The sequence below is a fragment of the Gopherus evgoodei genome, chromosome 6, assembly GCF_007399415.2.
Source record: "Gopherus evgoodei ecotype Sinaloan lineage chromosome 6, rGopEvg1_v1.p, whole genome shotgun sequence".
Classification (NCBI taxonomy): Eukaryota; Metazoa; Chordata; order Testudines; family Testudinidae; genus Gopherus; species Gopherus evgoodei.
This window is the reverse complement of record NC_044327.1, coordinates 49,009,738-49,031,087: the sequence shown is the minus strand read 5'-3', so window position 1 is coordinate 49,031,087 and position 21,350 is coordinate 49,009,738. Positions and strand designations below refer to the sequence as shown.

Genomic DNA, 21,350 nt, shown 5'->3' with positions numbered 1-21,350 from the left:
GCATAATGTTTCTGATTTGTACTCGACTTTATGCCACACACATCACAGCCATCATTCTTCAGGTAGAGGGATACCAGACATAACTCCCTCCAGAACTTTTCAACACCTCTAAATTCACCAAAGAAACCTAAAAAATGACATGAAGTAGTATTTCCCCTTTTAAAAAGCCTAGAGTCTGGGAAAACAGCAACTGGGACAAAGTATTGACCTTGGTCATTCCCCAAAATAGTACAGAAAGCTAACACCAGTAAATAAAACTGTTTTGCTAACTAATAGACTTAGTTATTACACACTTTATATATACACTAAACAGTCATTTTTAAAAACATCATGGAGGTTTTATCAATATATCATTTATTTACTTTAAATAGACTTCTTTGACTATAAACTCACGTAATGCATTGAAAATGTTTAGCTAAAAGACCACTTGAGAATTGCAACTTTACCAGTTCATGTCAGACTAGAATACGATCCAATATTTGTTAACTAAAGCTGTTTAAAAATACATTTTCTGTGTCCCAAACTAAATATATATATTAAAAAAGCACTAAATCCTTTTATTTGAAGATCTGTCAAAGGAATTACATTTTTAGATAATAAACTGCTAGTGTATCAAGGTTAACTACAAATGCATCCCTGCTGATGACAGGGCACATTTACGAATTAAATGTGTTAAATGAAGGGCTCTGTGTACTAAATCAATTATTTATAGTAGGGCTGTCAATTAATTGTAGTAAACACACGATTAACTCAAAAAAAATTAATCGCGATTAAAAAAATCTATCGTGATCAATCACAGTTTTAAATCACACTGTTAAACAATAGAATACTAATTGAAATTTATAAAATTTTTGGATTTTTTTACATTTTCAATTATATTTATTTCAATTACAACACAGAATACAAAGTTTGCAGTGCTCACTTTATAGTATTATTTTGATTACAAATATTTGCACTGTAAAAATGATAAAGAAATAGTATTTTTCAATTCACCTCATACAAACACTGTAGTGCAATCTCTTTGTCGTGAAAGTTCAACTCACAAATGTAGATTTTTTGTTACATAACTGCACTCAAAAACAAAACAATGCAAAACTTAAGAGACTACAAGTTCACTCAGTCCTACTTCTTGTTCAGCCAATCATTAAGACAAACAAGTTTGTTTACATTTACAGGAGATAATGCTGCCCTCTTCTTATTTACAATGTCACAAGAAAGTGAGCAAAGGAGTTCACATGGAACTTTTGTAACTGGCATTGCAAGGTATTTATATGCCAGATAGGCTAAACATTCATATGCCCCTTCATGCTTCAGCCACCATTCCAGAGGACATGCTTCCATGCTGATGATGCTCATTAAAAAACATAACGTGTTAATTATATTTGTGACTGAACTCCTTGGGGGAGAATTGTACATCTCCAGCTCTGTTTTACTCGCATTCTGCCATATATTTCATGTTATAGTAGTCTCAGATGATGATCCAGCACGTTATTCATTTTAAAAACATGTTCGCTACAGATTTGACAAAACGCAAAATGTGAGATTTCTAAAGACAGCTACAGCACTCGACCCAAGCTTTAAGAATCTGAAGTACCTTCCAAAATTTGAGAGGGACGAGGTGTGGAGCATGCTTTCAGAAGTCTTAAAAGAGCAACACTCCAATGCGGAAACTACAGAACCCAAACCACCAAAAAAGAAAATCAACCTTCTGCTGGTGGCATCTGACCCAAATGATGAAAATGAACATGTGTCAGTCCGCACTGCTTTGGGTTGTTATGAAGCAGAACCCGTCATCAGCAGGGATGCATGTCCTCTGAAATGGTGGTTGAAGCATGAAGGGACACATGAATGTTTAGCGCATCTGGCATGTAAACAACTTGCGATACCAGCTACAACAGTGCATAGATGCTGACTCCATGGCTCTGGGGCTGGAGCACCCACAGAAAAAAATGGGTGTGTCCTTAGCACCCATCAGCAGCTCCCCATGGCCCCGACTCGCTTCCCTGCTCCAGCTCACCTCCACCTCCTCCTCCTCCATGAGCATGCTGCCGCATCCCACTTCTCCCTCCTCCCTCCCAGGGCTTGCGCAGTGAAACAGCTGATTCACGGGGCAGGAAGGGAGGGGGGAGGAAGGGGGAATGTGATGCACTAGGGGAAGAGGTGGGGCCGGGGTGGGGATTTGGGAAAGGGATTCAATGGGGCAGGAAGGTGGTGGAGTTAGGGCAAAAACTGGGGGGATGGGGTTGGAATGGAGGTCGGGCCAGGGACTCGGATAGGGTGGAGCTGGGGGGAAGGGGCAGGGAAAGAGGTGAGGGGCGTGGGCAAAGGTGCCATGCAAATGCCCATTCTCACTTTCAGGTAACACTGTACACAAGAAGCAGACAGCGTTATCTCCTGCAAATTTAAACAAACTTGTTTGTCTAAGTGATTGGCTGAACAAGAAATAGGACTGAGTGGACTTGTAGGCTCTAAGATTTTATGTTGTTTTATTTTTGAATGCAGGGGGTTTTGTACATAATTCTACATTTGTAAGTTCAACTTTCATGATAAAGAGATTGCAGTACAGTACTTGTATTAGGTGAATTGAAAAATACTATTTCTTGTGTTTTTTACAATAAAAATAAATATAAAATGAGCACTATACACTTTATATTCTGTGTTGTAATTGAAATCAATATATTTGAAAATGTAGAAAACATCCAAAAATATTTAAATTATATTGTATTTTATTATTGTATTCTATTATTGTTTAACAATGCAATTAATCACAATTAGTTTTTAATTGCTTGACAGCCCTAATATACTGTATTAGTGTTCATGAAACTATTCAGACATCTTAAGTGACTATCAAAGCAGGTAACAAAAAAATAAATATTTTAAGAGTGGAAATTAACTTCTAAGCGTGTATCTGAGATGATAACCTACTCCAGTCCTGAAGTGAGATGTGCACAGGACTTCACTTATACTTGAACTAAGGCATTTTAGAATGCAGGGGAAATTTTCTGAACAAACAGCATTAACGAGTGAAAGTATGATTTTTAAAATTATTTCATTTGTTATAATGCAGGGAGGGTGTTATTAGTGACATAGGTAAGGGAATTTGCTTTTTCAGGATGAGATCCTGGCTCCACTGAAGTGAATGATAAAATTTCTATTAATTTCAATGAAGGCAGAATTTCACCCTTAATATTTAACTTCACACTGCTTCTTTAAAATGTTGATATTCCCAGTGTGATGCTGTGTCAAAGCTATAGCTTCCTTTCAGATACAACCTGATATTGCTGCCAGCTTTCCAAGAACAGGCTTTAGAACTTGAGGGAACCTATTCAAAGAGCTTCATTGAAGAATATTGGATTACATAGGATACTATTAAATTCAGCCTTCAGAATCAAGATAGAGGCACAGAATCAAGATAGATGCACAGAGGCTCTCAAAGTCAAGATACAAGTTAAAAGTCTGCTGGCTCCCACTTTAAAGCTGCTTTCAGGAAGCATCAAAGTGGAAGCCCCTCACGAGTGAGTCAAAGTTTCCAGGAAAACATTTTAAAGAGTGAGGTGTCTGATTTCCAAACCACATCTCATTTCATTTTCCAAAAGCAAAATTGCCACGCATGCAGTTCAAGTTTCTCTCAACTCAAAAAAATTAAATTGTTAAAACTGTGTCTCTCTGGTTATGACATAGAAAGGATAAATGGATTTGACACAGACTCTAGCAAGGACAGGGTTAAAACAGAGCCCCAAACAACCAGATGCCCATGCAAAGGTTGCAAACTCTCCTTAAGTAACAAGATCCCTGGTCTCTCACTTCCAACAGGACCTACCTGACATCACCCCTTTCACAAGCTGCCAAACACTTTAGTTTTCCCAGACAACTGCCACACTGCAACAGTTCTGTAATGTTAATACTACATTCCATGGCAAACAGAAATTTCTATCCAGCGTAAACCGGAAAACATATAAAACCAAAGTGTTTTACTGAATTACATGTTAAAAGGAACATCAATACTGCATGACTGCATGTTATAAGAATAGCTATATTTCCATTTATTATATGCTATTGCCAAATGATCTTTTTAATATTTAATTTTGTTTTTCTTCAGAGTTTATAATCCCACAAAAAGGAATTTGCCACAAAAATATATACAAAACTTTGATACAAAACTTTGGTTTGGCATGCCACACAATATATGAGTCTCTAATTATATTGTGTAGGCTACAAGCCCTCCTTGCGCTTTCTTTTAGGGAAATAGTTAACAAAATCTATCTGGTTTCTACACCATGTTCCAGCAAAATGGAGTTTTGATTTAATCTGTCACTGAAATGCTACCAACAACCCCCTGGGGAATATGACACACTGGAAATTATGACAGCTAGATATTATATTTACTAAAGAAAATCCTATATATATTTATTTCCTTTTGAAAGACTAATGGATTTTTGTACCTCCTATAACATTTCATTTATAAACAAGCCTGCCAACCTTATCATTTTTACTTAAGCAGTTTATTTTTGCTATTTAACTTAGTTATCTGACTTTGAATCAGTCAGAATATAGGTTTTATGCAAGCTCCATTTTAAACACTAGCTACATTTGACAATCTAACTACCTGGCCACAGTTATTGCAGTCCTTACTGTTAATCATAATTGTCATCTTTATTTGACAAACAACCCGTATTGCTTCTTATCTTAATAATTTTGCTTTTAAAGGAAATAGTCCTTGCAGCATTCCAGAGCTCCACTGCTTTGCTTTTCTCTGACAGTTAAAGTTTCAGTTGAGAGAAAAGGACACCATGTCCCTGAGTTAAATGAGTTGTTTGATTAATGGGTGTGTTTTTACTTCTGCTTTATTTTTATCATTGAAAGGGTTTTACTGATAAGGTCTGTTGACTGTGGTTTTAGTATGAGCTGCCCATTGCATGGCATCAGCAAATGCAAAGGTCTGAAATTATGTCAATACCTACCCAAAAAAAACAACAACATTAAATTAAATACAAATATTCTGTGGCAGAAACAATCTGACTAAAACCAACATGAGCCAGGAAATACAGAGAATTAGCACAGCTATGCCCAACTGCTTTCAGTTCTGTCCAAACAATTGGTGACCTAACACATGAGGAGCCCAATTTTGCAAGAAAATCTTGGCCCCATTGAAGTCAAAATGAGTTTAGCATCATTGATTTTAATGAGGCCAGGATGTCACCCAACCTCTCCTGCCAGGTTTGGATGGCACTCAACACCTTGCAGAAGGCACTCAGCAACTTGCAGGATTGGGACACATCTGTGCTGCAATACCGATGACAAGAAAACTACTCAGGTAAATTCTTAAGCTTTAACTCTCAGCTAACGAGCTCTTGTCAATTTAAACCACACAATTAACATTTCTTTCATATGTCTTTAAAAAAATATATTATTATTACCACCAAGGTTTTTTGCAGAAGAGTACAGCAGTTAGCAGGGAGTTGATAACAAGAAGTATGCCCTATTCTCCACCAGAGACAGGATGCTAGATGAGACTACAGTAAAACCATTCCTAGGGTTAGAGTCTGTGATTTCATCAACCCAGGATCTTGACATAAAGTAACATAAAGAAACTCACCCCAAAGTTTTAACATGGGGACAGGTTCCTAACTAGATGACAGAATTCTGGTAATTGAAGAATGTTAAGTTGGTCCCAAAAGAAGATTTTCAGAGGCATTGGACACCCTTATCTTGTACCACTGGAGTCAGTCAGAGCAGCACCTCTGAAAATCAGGCCACATTTATTTTGACGCCTACTTGTGAATTTAGGGATTTAACTTTAGGCACCCAAGTTTTAAAATGTTGGCCCTATTTCCTTTCACCCTTTTATCTTTAAAAAATTACATATACTTAAAGAAAACAGTGATGAAGTAAAATGTCTCATGTGATTTGAGAAGCAAGCAAAAATGCCAACTATTTCAAAGAACGAGTAAACTAGGTGCATATAAAATACTAATTATTACTGTAACATTGGGAAATGACCTACAGTAGAATGTAAAAATGGCATCAGGGCCATGAAGAAAGACAACTATGTACTCGTTGTTATTATTTATTTGTATAGCTGTAGCACCTGGAGAACCCAGCCACACTGTGCTAGGTACTGTGTGCACACTGTATAATAAAAGGATGGTCTCTATAGCTCTAGCAGGACCAATCCTTCTCCCACTGAGTATGTCTGCAGTGCAATCAGTGGTGTGACAACAGCATGTATAGACATACCCGAGCTAGCTTTGATCTAACTAGTTTGAACACCAATAGCAGTGAAGTTGCAGCAGCATAGGTGGCAGCACAGACTAGCCCTCAAGTACACACCATCCCAAGCAGGCTTGCACTGCTATTGCTACACAAGCTAGCTAGATCACAGCTTGCACAGGTATGTCTACAGGTGCTGTAGTCATACCTCTGATCACAATGTAGACAAAGTCAATAGCAAAACTACCACTGACACTAAAGGTAGCAGGATTACTAGACTATGCAAGCAAACAGCCATAAAAAGCCATCATGTGTGGAAGTGTTTTAATTGGTTTTACATTTTTCCTTTATTTCATTGACTCCTGTACCTTTGTTTCATCCCTTGATCATACATACATGATTGAAGAACTGCATGGTAATAACAAAAGCACTATGCTGCATAAAGATCTGATCCAGCAAGAAATTTAAGCACACACTTACATTTAAGCATTTAAATCCATTTCAGTCAATGGGACTACAAAGGTGCTTAAAATTAAGCATGTGCTTAAGTGCTTTGCTGGATTGGGGCCACATAAATGGCAAATATCCCAAAAGGTTACTTCCTGTTGATTAGAGTTATAAATTATAAATCTTCATACTGCTAGTGCTCCAACCACATGTAATCCGCATATCAATGCAATTTGCCAATACAAAATAGCTCTGTTTTCTAAATCTCCAAATCATATTGCATAGGAACATGATGGGATGAAAATCTAGCCCCACTGAAGTCAATAGCAAAACATCCACTTACGTACCTGGACCTAGAAATACGCACCAAGGGCTTACTTTTCATATTCTTTAATTAAAAACACTAGTTAGAAGAGCCCTGTCAATAGTATTGCATATTATTTGACCTCTCGGTAATGTTCTGATGGTAAATATCTTTTGATTTTCAAAGATCTCTTTTAAAATATATTCTGCTCCATCAACAATAAATGAAAAAAAATGTATGTCCACTTTTATAACAGAACAGATACAAATACACCATTTTGTTATGCTTCCTCTGCACACTGCAGCAGCAATGAATGGAGAAATACTATTACAGTGACACAGATGTAATGATATAAACACACAAACAAAAACATTTTGGCACGACCAGGCACTATATCTACTAAAGTTGTCATTTTGTTTGTTAAAAATGGTCATATTCGTTTTAGATCTTACAGAAACGCACAGTAAATCAATCAATATTTGCCAAAGGGAGAATGAAAAAAAAAATCAGTCAAGAAGTAAATTTTATTTTCAAGCAGCTAGAAAGAGTATTATAAACCAAGGAGATGACAAATGCATTAAGAACTGTAAAGCACTGGTTGACAGTTTTCTTTTAGGTTGGTAAACTAGTAATGACTCACTTTAGAAAAAGATATACAGAGGACATTTAAAGAGACAGTATCTGTCAGTAGAATATTGTCACAGGATAATATTGGCGGATGCTAAAAAAAATATCAAGAAAAGATGAGAAATAAATGTTAAGGCAAAGCTGAAAGGCACAGCTCCTGTGCCTCAGTACTGTTACATTTGCTGACTGATATACAGTAGATACATTTGGTCTGATGGTTATTGGTGCGATGCAGTGACAATGGCTTACTGTACCACTATGGAATTATTGATTCTGATTAACTAAGAAACCAGGCTTTTGGGGTGCTTCAGCCAATCAGAGTGCAGCTGTTCTATAAAAGTAAAGGTCTTTGTTTTAAAGAATAAATTGTTTTTATTAATGAATCACAGTTTAAAACAAAACTTTTAGAGGTAAAATTCAGGAACAGTCCCCCTATTTTTAGGTGCTGAGAATAAAGGAATAATTGTAGTTACGGAACAGGACTAGAAGTTAAAAGCTTTGGGTTCCATTCCTAAGTGTCAGACTTCCTGTGTCATACTGGGAATCAATCACTCTCTGCCTCATTATTCTTATCTGTAGAAATGGTTGTAAAAATACTTTCTCTATACCTGACAATGGCTTTGTCAATCTTAGTTCACTAACCTTTGGGAGGTACTTATCTACTATGTTGATGAGCACCACAGATATGTCTATAAATAATAATTAGGAGATCAAGCAAAAGTACTCCCACTTAGTCTTTGGTGGAAAACCCTCCACAATTAGGGTTGCGCTTGCTGCTTCCTAAGCCAACACTTTCATAGTCAAAATCCCAAAATTAAGTGGAGTCACACCAGGGATAAACCTGTCCCACTCTTTAACAGATCAGATGTAAAACTCAGTTGAGCCTGTCCACATCAGTGGATGACCTTTTCAGTGCCGCCTGAAAGTCTATTATCAAATATGGCTCATTTTTTTTATGCAGGTAGATCCACAAAATCTGCCTTTGGGTGTGACACATTTCATGAGCCTACAACTGGGCACAATTTCAACAATTAACCTGGCAATTCAAAGTCTTGTCCCCTGCCAGGATTTCAGTGGTCTCCCTCCTTCACCCATGCAGAGTGATCTCAGATTTGCAATTCCATTCCAAAGGTTTTCTTTTAAAAATTTTTATGCACGGATACAATTATAGATAGAATGGCCTTAGGTGGAATAACTACTTTTACTGTGCTTTAATTAATTACCACCACCAGGCTACCATGGAATGTTTTCATCTCATCTATCCTGTTTATTATCCTGCATTCTTCTTTTTCTCTCCACATAATTCTCAATATTTGAAACATGTAACAGGTTTCTTTATATCCTGCCCCTGTATGCATGCATAAAAACTCCATAAGGCATGTACCACGCACTACGGGATTCAGAGGAGATGGAACTATGGCTCCACCCATCTCTGCCCTGGCCTGGAGAACTGGCTGGTTGAAGAAGAGTGTGCACATTTCCCCCTCTCAACAGGTGGCACAGTGATCATGATCATCATAACGCTGCCTAACAAGGACCTTCTTGTAAACGAGGGAGCTGGCCCTCAGCACAAAGCCTCCAGCAACTCCCACTGGGTCACTGCCACTCTGCATCACCCTAACTTGGGGCTATATCCCTAAAACACAAACAGACCACAGAATACCTTGTATTATTAGAATTACATATTCATTTGTTACAAATGTCTGCTGATTGAAATACAATTGATGTAGATGCTAGAACATTTACTTCTTTAGATTAGTGATAAATAAATAATAAATAAAATAATAATAAATTATCTGGCTCAATATTTAGCCAGCTGGTTCAGCCCTGAACAAGCAATCTGTATATGGCAGGAGGAGCAGTGAATCAAACAGAATTACATACAGTTGTATGAATATTCCTATGTAAAACCAATGAGTGAGGTCCTCACCCCCGCGCTGGCTCTTTTACCCCAATTAAAGGTCTGGAGCAGTATAAAGGGGTCCTAAAAAAAACTCAGTTCCAGCTGAGAGTGGTTTTCTCCAGCACAGACACTGCAGAGACAACAAGAAGGCTGCCTTCCAAGGACCTCCTCATAAGCCCTGGTGTAGGGGGCATGCCAAGGGTGGGAGAGGCACCTTGAGGTGGAATCACAGCACACGTTGCAGCAGAAATTCCAAATAGTGCTGTCACCCATCGGGCAGTTCAGAGAGGCAGCTATAACTTGCTGTCTAAGATATGTTAGGAGCTTCTCCAACCCCCAGATGAGCCGAGGCTCAAAACTACCTTAGCCACTCATCCCACAGGCTGCTAGTTTTGTACTGTGTCCATACGCATCTTCCAAAAAGTCTATTTCTCTACCCATATCCTCTCACTTTTAGGAACCTTTTTCTAATGTGTTGCCTAAACTTTTCTTTGCTTATCTCTGTGCAATTGCTGATGATGTGTATTCCCATAAGCATTAATCTGTATTAGCCAATTGAATAGTTCTGCATGATTGTGTATAATTTGTATACTGTCACAGAATATTTTCTGTGCAGATAGCATTTCAATAATACCTACAGTGTAGCATGAATATATCAGAACATGGGGTTGGGGGAGGAAACTGTGGATAATGAACAAATACTTAAGTGAACAAAATTAATATGATTAATGGTACATATCTGAAATATTTGAGTTTTCATGATGGTATAGGAAATTCAGTGTTGACAAATATAAACTGGAAGAAATAATGTCAGTTACTAACATGCACATTGCCGATTACTAAATTAACTGGAACCCAGGAGGGATGGAAAGATAATTATTCAGGTGAATGAAAACTTCTGTTCAATGTACACTGGTGGTCAAAGAAAATACTACTTTAATACATAAGGAGTGGAATATACTAGAACAGTGAAATTATTATAGTGTCACTATATATATCAATAGCACATCTTGACCTGCAATACTATGTTCATGTCTGGTCACTCTGTCTCCAAGAAAGATACAGCAAAAATAGAAGGGGTCCAGGGATGAACAACAAAAATGATCAGAGGAATGGAAAGAAATTTTTTCTATCATCTTTACTGAATATTTGCATTGCAGTAATACCCAAAGATCTCAATCAAGCTGAGGAAAAATTTAAAAGACGATAACACTTTAGTTTAAAGAGCTGATGAATAAAAAAGAAATTTTCAGAACAGTGAACAATAGAAAAATGGTAAATCAGCTGCTCCTATATATATTCCCTTATAACCATAAGAACAAGAAGGATTCAATGAATCCAAAAAGCAATAAATTTAAACTGATAAAAGGAAATAGTTTTCTTTACATAATTAACCTATGGAATTCACTGATATAGAATCATAGGACTAGAAGGGACCTCAAGAGATCATCTAGTCCAGTCCCCTGCACTTATGGCAGGACTAAGTATTATCTAGACCATCCCTGACAGCTGTTTGTCTAACCTGCTCTTAAAAATCTCCAGTGATGGACATTCCACAACTTCCCTAGGCAATTTATTCCAGTGCTTCACCCCCCTGACAGTTAGGAAGTTTTTCCTGATGTCCAGCCTAAACCTTGCTCCCTTGCTGCCCATTTAAGTCCATGGCTTCTTGTCCTATCCTAAGTGGTTAAGAAGAACAATTTTTCTTCCCCCTCCTTGTAACAACCTTCTATATACTTGAAAACAGTTATCATGTCCCCTCTCAGGCTTCTCTTTTCCAGACTAAACAAATCCAATCTTCCTTCATAGATCATGTTTTCTAGACTTTTAATCATTTTTGTTGCTCTCCTCTCGACTTTCTCCAATTTGTCCATATCTTTCCTGAAATGTGGTGCCCAGAATTGGACACAATACTCCAGCTGAGGCATAATCAGCGTGAAGTAGAGAGGAAGAATAACTTCTCACATCTTGCTTACAACACTCTTGCTAATACATCCCAGACTGATGTTTGGTTTTTCTGCAACACGTTACACAGTTGACTCATATTTAGCTTGTGGTCCACTATGACCCCTAGATCCGCAGTACTCCTTCCTAGGCAGTCATTTTCCATTTTGTATGTGTTAAACTGAGTGTTCTTTCCTAAATGGAGTACTTTGCATTTGTCCTTATTGAATTTCATCCTATTTACTTCAGACCATTTCTCCAGTTTGTCCAGATCATTTTGAATTATAATCCTATCCTCCAAAGCACTTGCAACCCCTCCCAGCTTGGTATTGTCCACAAACTTTATAAGTGTATTACTGAGTCTAAGAGTGTAGCAGAATTCTGAAGAGGATTTGACATTTATACAGATAATGAAAACATTCACAGGTACATTAGACAGGATAGAAAAATATGGGATATAAACCTTTATGCTCCAGGACATAAGTCAACCACTACCTGGAAAACATTTCTCCAAGGGGCTGGTTATTCCATTATAATCCATGATAGGAACACAACCTTTTCAGGAATTTGTTAGAAGCCACAGTCAGATTGGATATTGAACTAAATGAATGACTTATCTGATCTGGATAATAATCCTATGTATCTAAATTCTGAATTTATTACTAATTCATCAATTCATTTGGACTAAAATCTTTGAGGTCTCTTCTGGGGTGAAGATATAGATATGATTAGCATTCACTGTAGAAATAAGACCTTGAATCAGCAAAGCATTTGCTAACTGCAATAGGACTGCTTCCATTAAAATTAAGCATATGCTTAAGTGATGTACTGGACTGAGGCCTAAGAAAACAAAAATCACATTTCAAAACACTGACTCCTCTTTGTTTTCCCATGAATGCATTCCTTTCTGCAGTAAAGTTGGAGAGCAGTCAGGAGAGACCAGATCATGGCTTCCTTCACAGGAGATGCACAAGCTCCTTTATACAATTTTAAAATTCTGTGCCACAGTCAATGGAAACTCGGGAAATTAAAAATGTACGTAATTGATTGTTTGCTGTTTATCTTCTTATAAGATAACATCACTGCATTAAAGCAGTAGTTCTAGACAATTTATGGATCCCCCATGCTTCTTACAGTCAACAGCACCAAATTAATGTTGATGCCCCCTGCTCTTAAATTTAGAGCCAGATTTTCAAAAGTGTTCAGCTTCTACAATGAAGTTCAGATTTTTGAAAATGTGCAACTCTCATTTGGGAACCTAAACAAAATAGCCAGATTTTCAGAAGAGTCTGCCACACCCAGTGGTCCCCATTATTTTCATCTTCAGAAGCTGACATCTCAATGGCATTGCAACACTTTTGAAAATCTGTCCACTTAATTAAGGTGTCTGACTGAGAGCCGTTGAGTGCTGAGCTCTTTTGAAAATCTGATTCTTAGTAAAATATTTTTTTTCTCTTACAGTAGCACATAAAGGCTCCTAACTGAGATCTGGGTCCCATTGTGCTAGGTGCTATACAAATAGAGTAAAAGTCTCTTCATAAAACCCAGGTTTCCTGATTCTTAGTCCTATGACACATCCGTTCAGACCACTCTGCTTCCCAAGTTATTTTTAACAGCCTGTTCAACTTTCAAGATCTGTTTTGATAGTGTTGTATGATCATTGGGAAACAATAAGGTGATTTGTTCTCTAAGAACCTCAGTTTTTTAAATTGTACTCTAGCTCCTGGACTCCATTTGTTCTTAACTGCAACAGTAGGTCCTTCAATCGAGTTCCTGTAAATTTTTTCGTTGCCTCTAGCCATCTTTTCATCTAGCCATTTTGTATTACGTAATATTCTGAGGTCTCGGTGCCAGCTTCGGAGGATGAAAATCTTTCAATTATATTAAAAGTAGTTTCAGGGAAAAGTAGTTTCTTTAATCCTTTTCCTGCCCCAGAAATAAACAACAACTGCAACAAAAGCACAACTGGTGGAACAGGGGCTAAGATACACACATCTGACCTTCCAAATATCTAACTACTAATTCATTCTAGTAAAAGCATTGCAACATAGGATTAGCAATAGCAGATCAGTCCATATCCAGTCCAACAGACTGCCTCTAGCAGTGGCCAATACCTGATATGTCAGAGAAAGGGGAAAAAAACCAATAAAACAAAAATATCCAACATCAATTTTGCAAAGCTTTACATAGTGACAAAAATCTTTTATCCCTGAAGTGATCTGCTTATAACCTGAAGAATAAGATTTTATTAACCTTATCATAGCCTGCATAACTATAAATGATATTGTTCATAAAATTACTTTCTAATATTCAGCCACAATAACTGGCTCAATGGCACGCTGTGGCAGTGAATTTCATAGGCTGCCTATCGGCTGCATGAAGAAGCATTTCTTTACATTTGTTCTAAATTTACCAGCCATTAATTTCATAATATGAGATTCATTGTCCTTTCCATGTCACTTCTGATATATTACAAGGCTCAGCTCTGAGAGGTACTGGGTGTCTCCTGCTAGGTGCTGAGAGGAGAGGAAAAGATATAAGGATTGAGGGAAACATAAAGAGGGAAAAGGAGAATGAAGCTGACCACAGATAGACAATGAGGAAATGAGGCAGAAGATGGAAAAGAAAAGTTCACAACATCCACCTAATCAGACATAGACAGAAGCCTTCACTTTTAGCAAACAATGCCTTCTTGGACTCACCCACAGTTGTAAAACTCTTGCACAGTGCATGGACACTTGATAATTGCCTTGTTCTGTTCATTCCCTTTGACCTATCTGGCATTACTGGGCTAGATGGACCATTGGTCTGACCCCGTATGGACATTCTTATGTTCTTATGACAAACTTCTTCAAAAACAGGAGCAGTAACCAATCTACTATGACTTCAATCTACTTCCACCAAGCCACTAACATCACTTCCATTATATGTAGGCTCAGCCTCAGCCAACTTGTTCACCTTTAAGTCCCAATCTTTGCCTGACACTGAAAAAGTACAGACATGGCATCATCCAGGTAAAATGGAAAAATAATATGGAGCTGTGTATCACGAACTGGGACAAGGGCAGTCAGGCCAGGAGGTCAGTTCAGCGGTAGTCAGAGGCTGGGAGCCTTTCATTACCAACTGGCAGAGGGCACATCAAATTATAACGCACATCAAGCCTGACATACTCATTGCCTCAACACACTGTTGATATAATCTGTATCTAAAAGGTGTCAGGTGAGTTGTCATATTTAGTGGGGTGTCATATGATTTAGTTGGGGTTGGTCCTGCTTTGAGCAGGGGGTTAGACTGGATGACCTCCTGAGGTCTCTTCCAACCCTAATCTTCTATGATTCTGTGATATGCAAACTGATAACACATTGGTCATGAATAATATGGGGCACGGGTCGCTTGCTGGTGGTTTCTCTGCAGCTTGAGGTCTTCAAACCAGTTTTGAAGATTTCAATAACTCGATCCTGGGATAGGGGTTGTTATAAAATTGGATGGGTGGGGTTCTGTGGCCTGCCTTGTGCAGGAGGTCAGACTAGATGATCAGATTGGTCCCTTCTGACCTATTAGTCTATTAGTCTATATTGTGTGATGTATGTACCAGCGGTGTATAAAGAATTTTAGATCTGTGTTGAAAATATGTTCTTAAAAGGTGTTTAGCAAGCATTGTATAAAACCTACCTATCCAAGACAAAGAACATTGTTTTGCCTGTTTTCCAGTGTCTCCAATGTAGACAGGTAAAACCTCAGGAGGACAATGAAAAGTACATCTACATGCAAGTTAAACTAAGCCATCAAGCTTAAGAGGGAGAAGACCGCTTAATGATCATGACAGGGATGGAGCCTGCATTCCCAGGATGCTTTCTGGCTCTTGAAACAGAGACAATAGACTTTGGGAAATATAAGCAAAATCAAAAAAAAAAAGGAGGACAAAGGGACAAAGGGGAAGCAGCGCCCCTTGAGCTCATGAAGAGTGGATCCTCTTGGCCTGAAAACCGAGAGTAGCTGGAACTGACTATAGGTGAGAAACCTGCTTAGACAAAGATTGTAACTTGCTGAAGTTGTTTTAGCCACAAAAAAGTGTGTTCTGTTTTGTTTCACTGTAACCATATCTGCGTCTTCTATTCTTACTTATTGTCATTCAAATTTCTGTTCTTTGTTAAAAAACATTCTTGTTTTATTACAAAACCATTTCAGTTTTGTGTATGAAACTGAAGGATGAAATCCTCAGCTAAACTAACAGGCTGATGTGAGCTCTGTCTCTTTGGAGGCAGTGAATGTAATAATTTCTGAGTATCCAGTGAGAGGGACTGGACACTGCAAGGGTGGTGGTTTTGGACAGACTTGGGACTGGAAAGGCTGTTGCTGTCACTCTGCAAGGAGTAACCAGGCTGATGGAAGCCAGGGTGAGAATATTGTATTGTAGAAAGGTTGCTAGTGTCAGGGCTCTGAGCCAAAGCCACACAGACAGAAGTACCCAGGGCTCCAGGGCAGGCAATGACAGAACCCCTTAATGCTCTAGGTGAAACTCCAGAGCATCACAGAGGCCACAAACAGAGCCAAAGTTCAAAGCCACTGCCAGCAATCAGGAGTCAGAACAGGAGCAAGGCAGCAAGGCTGAAGCTAGTGAGGAAATAAGGCAGAAGCGGAACTGGGAACAAGGCAGCACAGAAGCAACTGCAGCTGCAGGAGTAAACATTATGTTTCCAGCAGCCTGCCACCACTACTGCTGAGCTTAAATGCACACCTGATGGCTCCTTCCAGCCAACAGGCCAGACCAGCAAATCAGGCAATTCTGCCATAGCCCAACTAGGCTCATTAACTGGGCATACCCAGCAAGCCCCAGGCTCAGCTGAGAGAATTTAAGCCCACAGTGCACCATCTGCAACCACTGACACTTTGCATCATCTGCTGACTGATAGCACTGATCTCATCTTCCTGTCCACCCTCACAAGAGTCTGTTGAGGATATACAGAAATTCATGGTTAACAGTATTAAATGTTGCTGACAGCTATAAAAATTTAACTTGTAATCATGTAACTAGCCTGTAATTAGCAGATAACCGAGATGAATGTACTCAGTAATTAATTTAATACATTTCCTATTTAATATTTGGCACTGCCCAGAAACTCCAATCATGATCAGGAACCAGTTACGTTATCCTTTCCACTTCATTAGTTTCACTCTATGGGCCACTGTGGAGAAGTGACTTGCTTTTTCTCTAACCCTCTTCACCCCCTTGAGGTGCTGTACATCCCCAGGGGAAGAAAGAGACAGAGGAAGCAGTCCCTGTTTCTCTTTATGCAGGCCATGCAAATAAGGGAAAGTTCTGCATTCCCTCTCCGACCACTGAACACCTATTTATGGATCAGGCAGAACCTGGCTCTGATTTTCTAGCTTATGTGACTAGATAACATTTGAGGGTAAGATTTTCACAAGCACTCAGAGCTGCTTTAACTTTTCCTGCTACTGAATTGTTCATTCTTTACTTATGATTTAATACTTCACTCCTTACTCAGGCAAAACTCCCGTAACAAAGTTTAACTTTTGACTTTAAAAGACAGCAGGGTTGGGCCAAGGCTGAACACTGTTGAAAACCCCCACTCCTTATTAACAGGGAACAAAACTTTTTTAAAATTAAATCCACATTTTTATAATGAATTAGTGACATTCTAATGTTCACATAATTCCCTTTTGCTCAGTTTTTGGTAGCATTTGGTCACCACTAATAATCCTTTGTCTATACAAAGGTTTTGGTGCCATTTAAACTCTGCTTGTAGAAGGAGATGCTACTTTTGTTTAAAATTCAAGTGGAAAGTAAAGGTCACTGGTATCACAATACAAAGGTATACAGGGATCAGTTCTCTAACAAGGCAGAGCTATTACTGTCAAATGACTTGCTCTGGTAGAGAATGCAATGTCTTTGAAGTGATGTTATATTAATTATAAGATTTTTTAATCAAATGGTCAAGAACTACATCAACTGATGCAGACATTCCTTTGTCTAACTACATAATCCTGTTTCCTAACACATTTGCATGTCCTTCCATACTTTCTTGTCTTTTCAAAACATTTATAAGAACTCATGCAGTGCTAATGCCTTTGTCTATCTCCTCCGATACATAACACCTTTGCACCCACCCCTTTCGATTTTCACACACTCCTGCTAATGTCTGGTATTGTATCTCATGCCAGTTCCACAAAGCAGCTGTTCCTTACCTTAGATTGACAGCATTTTGGCAAATGCTACGATAGTGTGAAACTTGGCATGAGCGTTAGGTGGATTTGCCATCCAAAAAGCTTTAATCTTTGCAGGTGAGTATGTGCATTGAACAAAGAACCAAAGCAAGATAAAATTCTCTCAAACAGAAAGTCAGCAAGGCTAAGCAACTGTACCTTTCTTAAACTGCAAAACATACACTGAAATGCTGGTCCCATCGCAACAGATTTCAGTAGAAGCTGGATTTTACCCACAGTAGGCCTTTTGCCACTGACTTGCTACCTCCTCACAAAAGTAATAGCCAATGCACATAGTTTTGTGGTTCTGAACCTGTGCATGGACAAACCAAACTCAAATGATTTGGGCACTAATAAAGTTCATTTTTTACTTATGATCCAATACTTCACTCCTTACTCAGCAAAACTCCTGTAACAAGATAAAAGTCTTGCATCTTGTAAAAGGTGAACAGGCTAGTAACATGTCTGATCAAGGAAAAATAAAACAGGAAGGTGAAGTTAAAAGGAAAGGTGGGCCTTTTTCCTTTCTGGGTGATTAAAGTAAGGAGGCCTCTGGGAAACTGTTGACCAATGTTTCCAGTTTATTTGAACCCATCTGTGCAGCAATAATGCAAAACAAGATTACCACCTGTTACACTGAGATTATGGCATGCCAAAAAGAAAATGATCTCCCAGTCCTCTGAACTTTGGAGGCTGGATATTAAGTAATACATTTAAAATACATATGCATGCACATGAAAACACAGAGGTGCATGCACGCACACACACACGCTCACTCTGCAGAAGTGTTACACCTCATGTTAAAAATTAACAAACCACACTATGATTCCTTATGTTGCTTAGAGCTAAATTTACTAATTTTGGTTAATTTATTCAAGTGTTCAAGATATTATATATATACACACACATTCTTTTCACTCCCTCTCATGATATTTTAGGATGCTCTTCTCTGACAAAATATTCATATGCTGGAGCAGGAGCAGTCTCGACCCCATTTCACTCACTCTGCGTTGTTCAGGCTGCACAAAGGGATGTCCAAGTAACCTGCTGGGATCCCTCCTAACAGCAGCATTCACTATTCACTGCATAAGAAGTTCAGAACACTATGCCGCACCCTCCGTTAACCTTTTTGAAATTTGATTTTCTTGAACAGCAAATCTAAAGTAGCTGCTTAATATTTCGTATCAGAGATGGACTGAATTAATTATAATAAATAAAATAAGTAAAAGGAATGCCTCAAAGGCAAGGGAGTTTGAACTGACTAGAGATTTGGCCCTTCCACGTAGTGCAGGTATCACTGTGAAATACTAGCACAGAAAGAGTACTTAAGAAGAGCTGTTGCAGCATTGGAAATGGTGATTGTGTGATGCAGTAACATAATAGTTGAAAGTATCACCTTCTGAAAGCAGTACACTTAGGATTGAAGTCAGATCAGTTTTTCTACATACCCAAATATATGAATGCACACTATGGCATGTATTTAATTTACAGTCTTATCTATAATTCCTAAGAAAACAAATTAATTGCACAATGTGTAACAACATATCAACAGCATCTAGATTCAAAAGTTAGTTAGAATAATACTTCATATCTCTTGGTCTTAATTCTTCTCTCATACACATTTTACTCCATAGACTTCAATAGAGTTACTCCTGATTGACAAAAGTGTCAACGAGAGAAGAATTATGTATATATAGTGCATTCCTTATTAGAGTCTCAGAGTACATTGTGATCATTAATTAATTTATCTTTACAATCCCCCTGCAATGTAGGTGAGTATTATAATTCCCATTTCACATAGAAGGAAACTGAGGCACAAACACCTGAGCACAAATGTCTTGTTCTAGGTAATACAAGAAATTTGTGATGGAATCTCAATCTCCAGACTTTCGGTTCTGTGTCTTAACCACAATGTATCTTTATTATCCTAGTAAAGAACACTGTTATGAAATAATACAGAGAGCCAACTACCTAGGGAGTGCCTGTGACATGCAATCAGAGATGCCATAGCTTTTGGAAGAAGATTTTCTTGGCTTGTTTTAAAGGCACATGGCAAAAATTACCCCTCCATCCTGCATTGTTTTCTGCCTCACTCTGTGTGTGTACAGAGCTGAGTTAAAATTACTTGAAATCTAGGATCTGAAGTGCTGGGATTTCAAGTCATTGTCGCTTGAATCCCAGAGCTTCAGACACTAGGATTCAAGCTGTTTTCACTTTGTTGTATATGCACACAAAAAGTATGTCTAGACTAGAATAAAAACATTTTTAAAAAAATTTAGCTTTGTAGTCTTAGCTTGGTTTCACCTGAACCAGATAAGACATATTAAAATATAATTTGTGCTGTCTGCGTGAGACCTTTAAAATGTGTTCATTAAAATGTGTTAGCAAAATGTTGGGTGGTGGTGGTATTTGTAAAGTAAATAAATAAACAAATCTTTCTTTCTAGTCCAGATACATCCAAATGTGAAGAGAACATGATTCTGAGGGAAAGAAGACATCATAGGGCAGATCACCAGCTGGTATCAATTGTCACAGCTCCATAGAAGACAATGAATCTATGATACTTTGTGAGGACTTGCCCATTAGCGAGGATAGAGAATGAGAGCCACATGATCCTACCAACTCTAACTCACACAAAGCAGTCCTTATTGACGCTGGTGCCAGGTCTATGCTACAAACGTCTGTCAGCAGAGCTATGTCAGTCAGGGGTGTAATCCCTGACTGACACAGGGTGCCAAGATACAGAAGCCCCTAATGTAGATACAGCCATACCAGCAAATCTATCCTGTACCAAGCTAGCTAGTTTCATTCATAGTGGCATCTGCATGCACACTACAAGCGATTGGCCAGAATAGTATGCCAGTATTCCTTCACTAGTAAAGTGCTCCAAGCATAAGTTACCTGTGGAAAAAAAAGTATAAGCTCATGTAGTTAAGGTCTGTATCATAATGCATCTGGAAAAGGGGGCAGAATTAAGTGTGTGTTAATTCTGGTATTCCCTAACTTTTGAGTTCTTGAGTTTGCAACCATAATGTTCTTTTAACATAGACTTTTGGGGGGCTTTGGGAAGATATTTTTTGGTATGGAATAATGATAAAAAAGTCCAGAATGATATCAACATTCACACAGCAGTTTATTTGAGTACAAGCAGAGCTGTTCTGTGAAAAAAAGACTTAACTATATATGATTTCTAAGGTATACTATACAGTATACAGAGCTAAATGAAATGTAAAAGACCTAAGTCATCATATATTGTTAATGGTCCTTATCTTTAAAGGTGCTGCACATCTGCCAGCAGCTGGATCTTACACTGAAGTAAATGTGAGTTGCAGGTGCTCAGCACCTCTCAGTATTTGACCTCATAAAAAACTACAGAAAATTCCTGACATATAGCAGTTATTTGTTGACTTCATATATAGCTGACTTGCAAATTCTGGGGCCTATGTACATCCTTTGTCACTGTGGATGAAATGTTAAAAATAGAAGCAACTGGTGCACCTGCAAAAATGCATGAACACATATTGCAGTCCCAGAACACAGTGGGTGCCTTCAGACTGGACAGCTGGTTCTCAAATGGGTGTTTGGGGGTGCAAGTGCATGATTTGTACATGGAATTGCAGGCAGATCAGACTGAATGTTTGCCACTATCAGACAATGCTTTTGCCACTGCTATGTAGAAAGTGGTAG

General features: G+C 38.3%; 1 protein-coding gene across 1 annotated transcript in view; it reads right to left on the bottom strand.

The window, feature by feature from the left end:
* Positions 1-21,350, bottom strand: part of LRRC2 (leucine rich repeat containing 2) — an 82,470-nt gene that overhangs the window by 9,428 nt on the left and 51,692 nt on the right. The window lies entirely within an intron of this gene.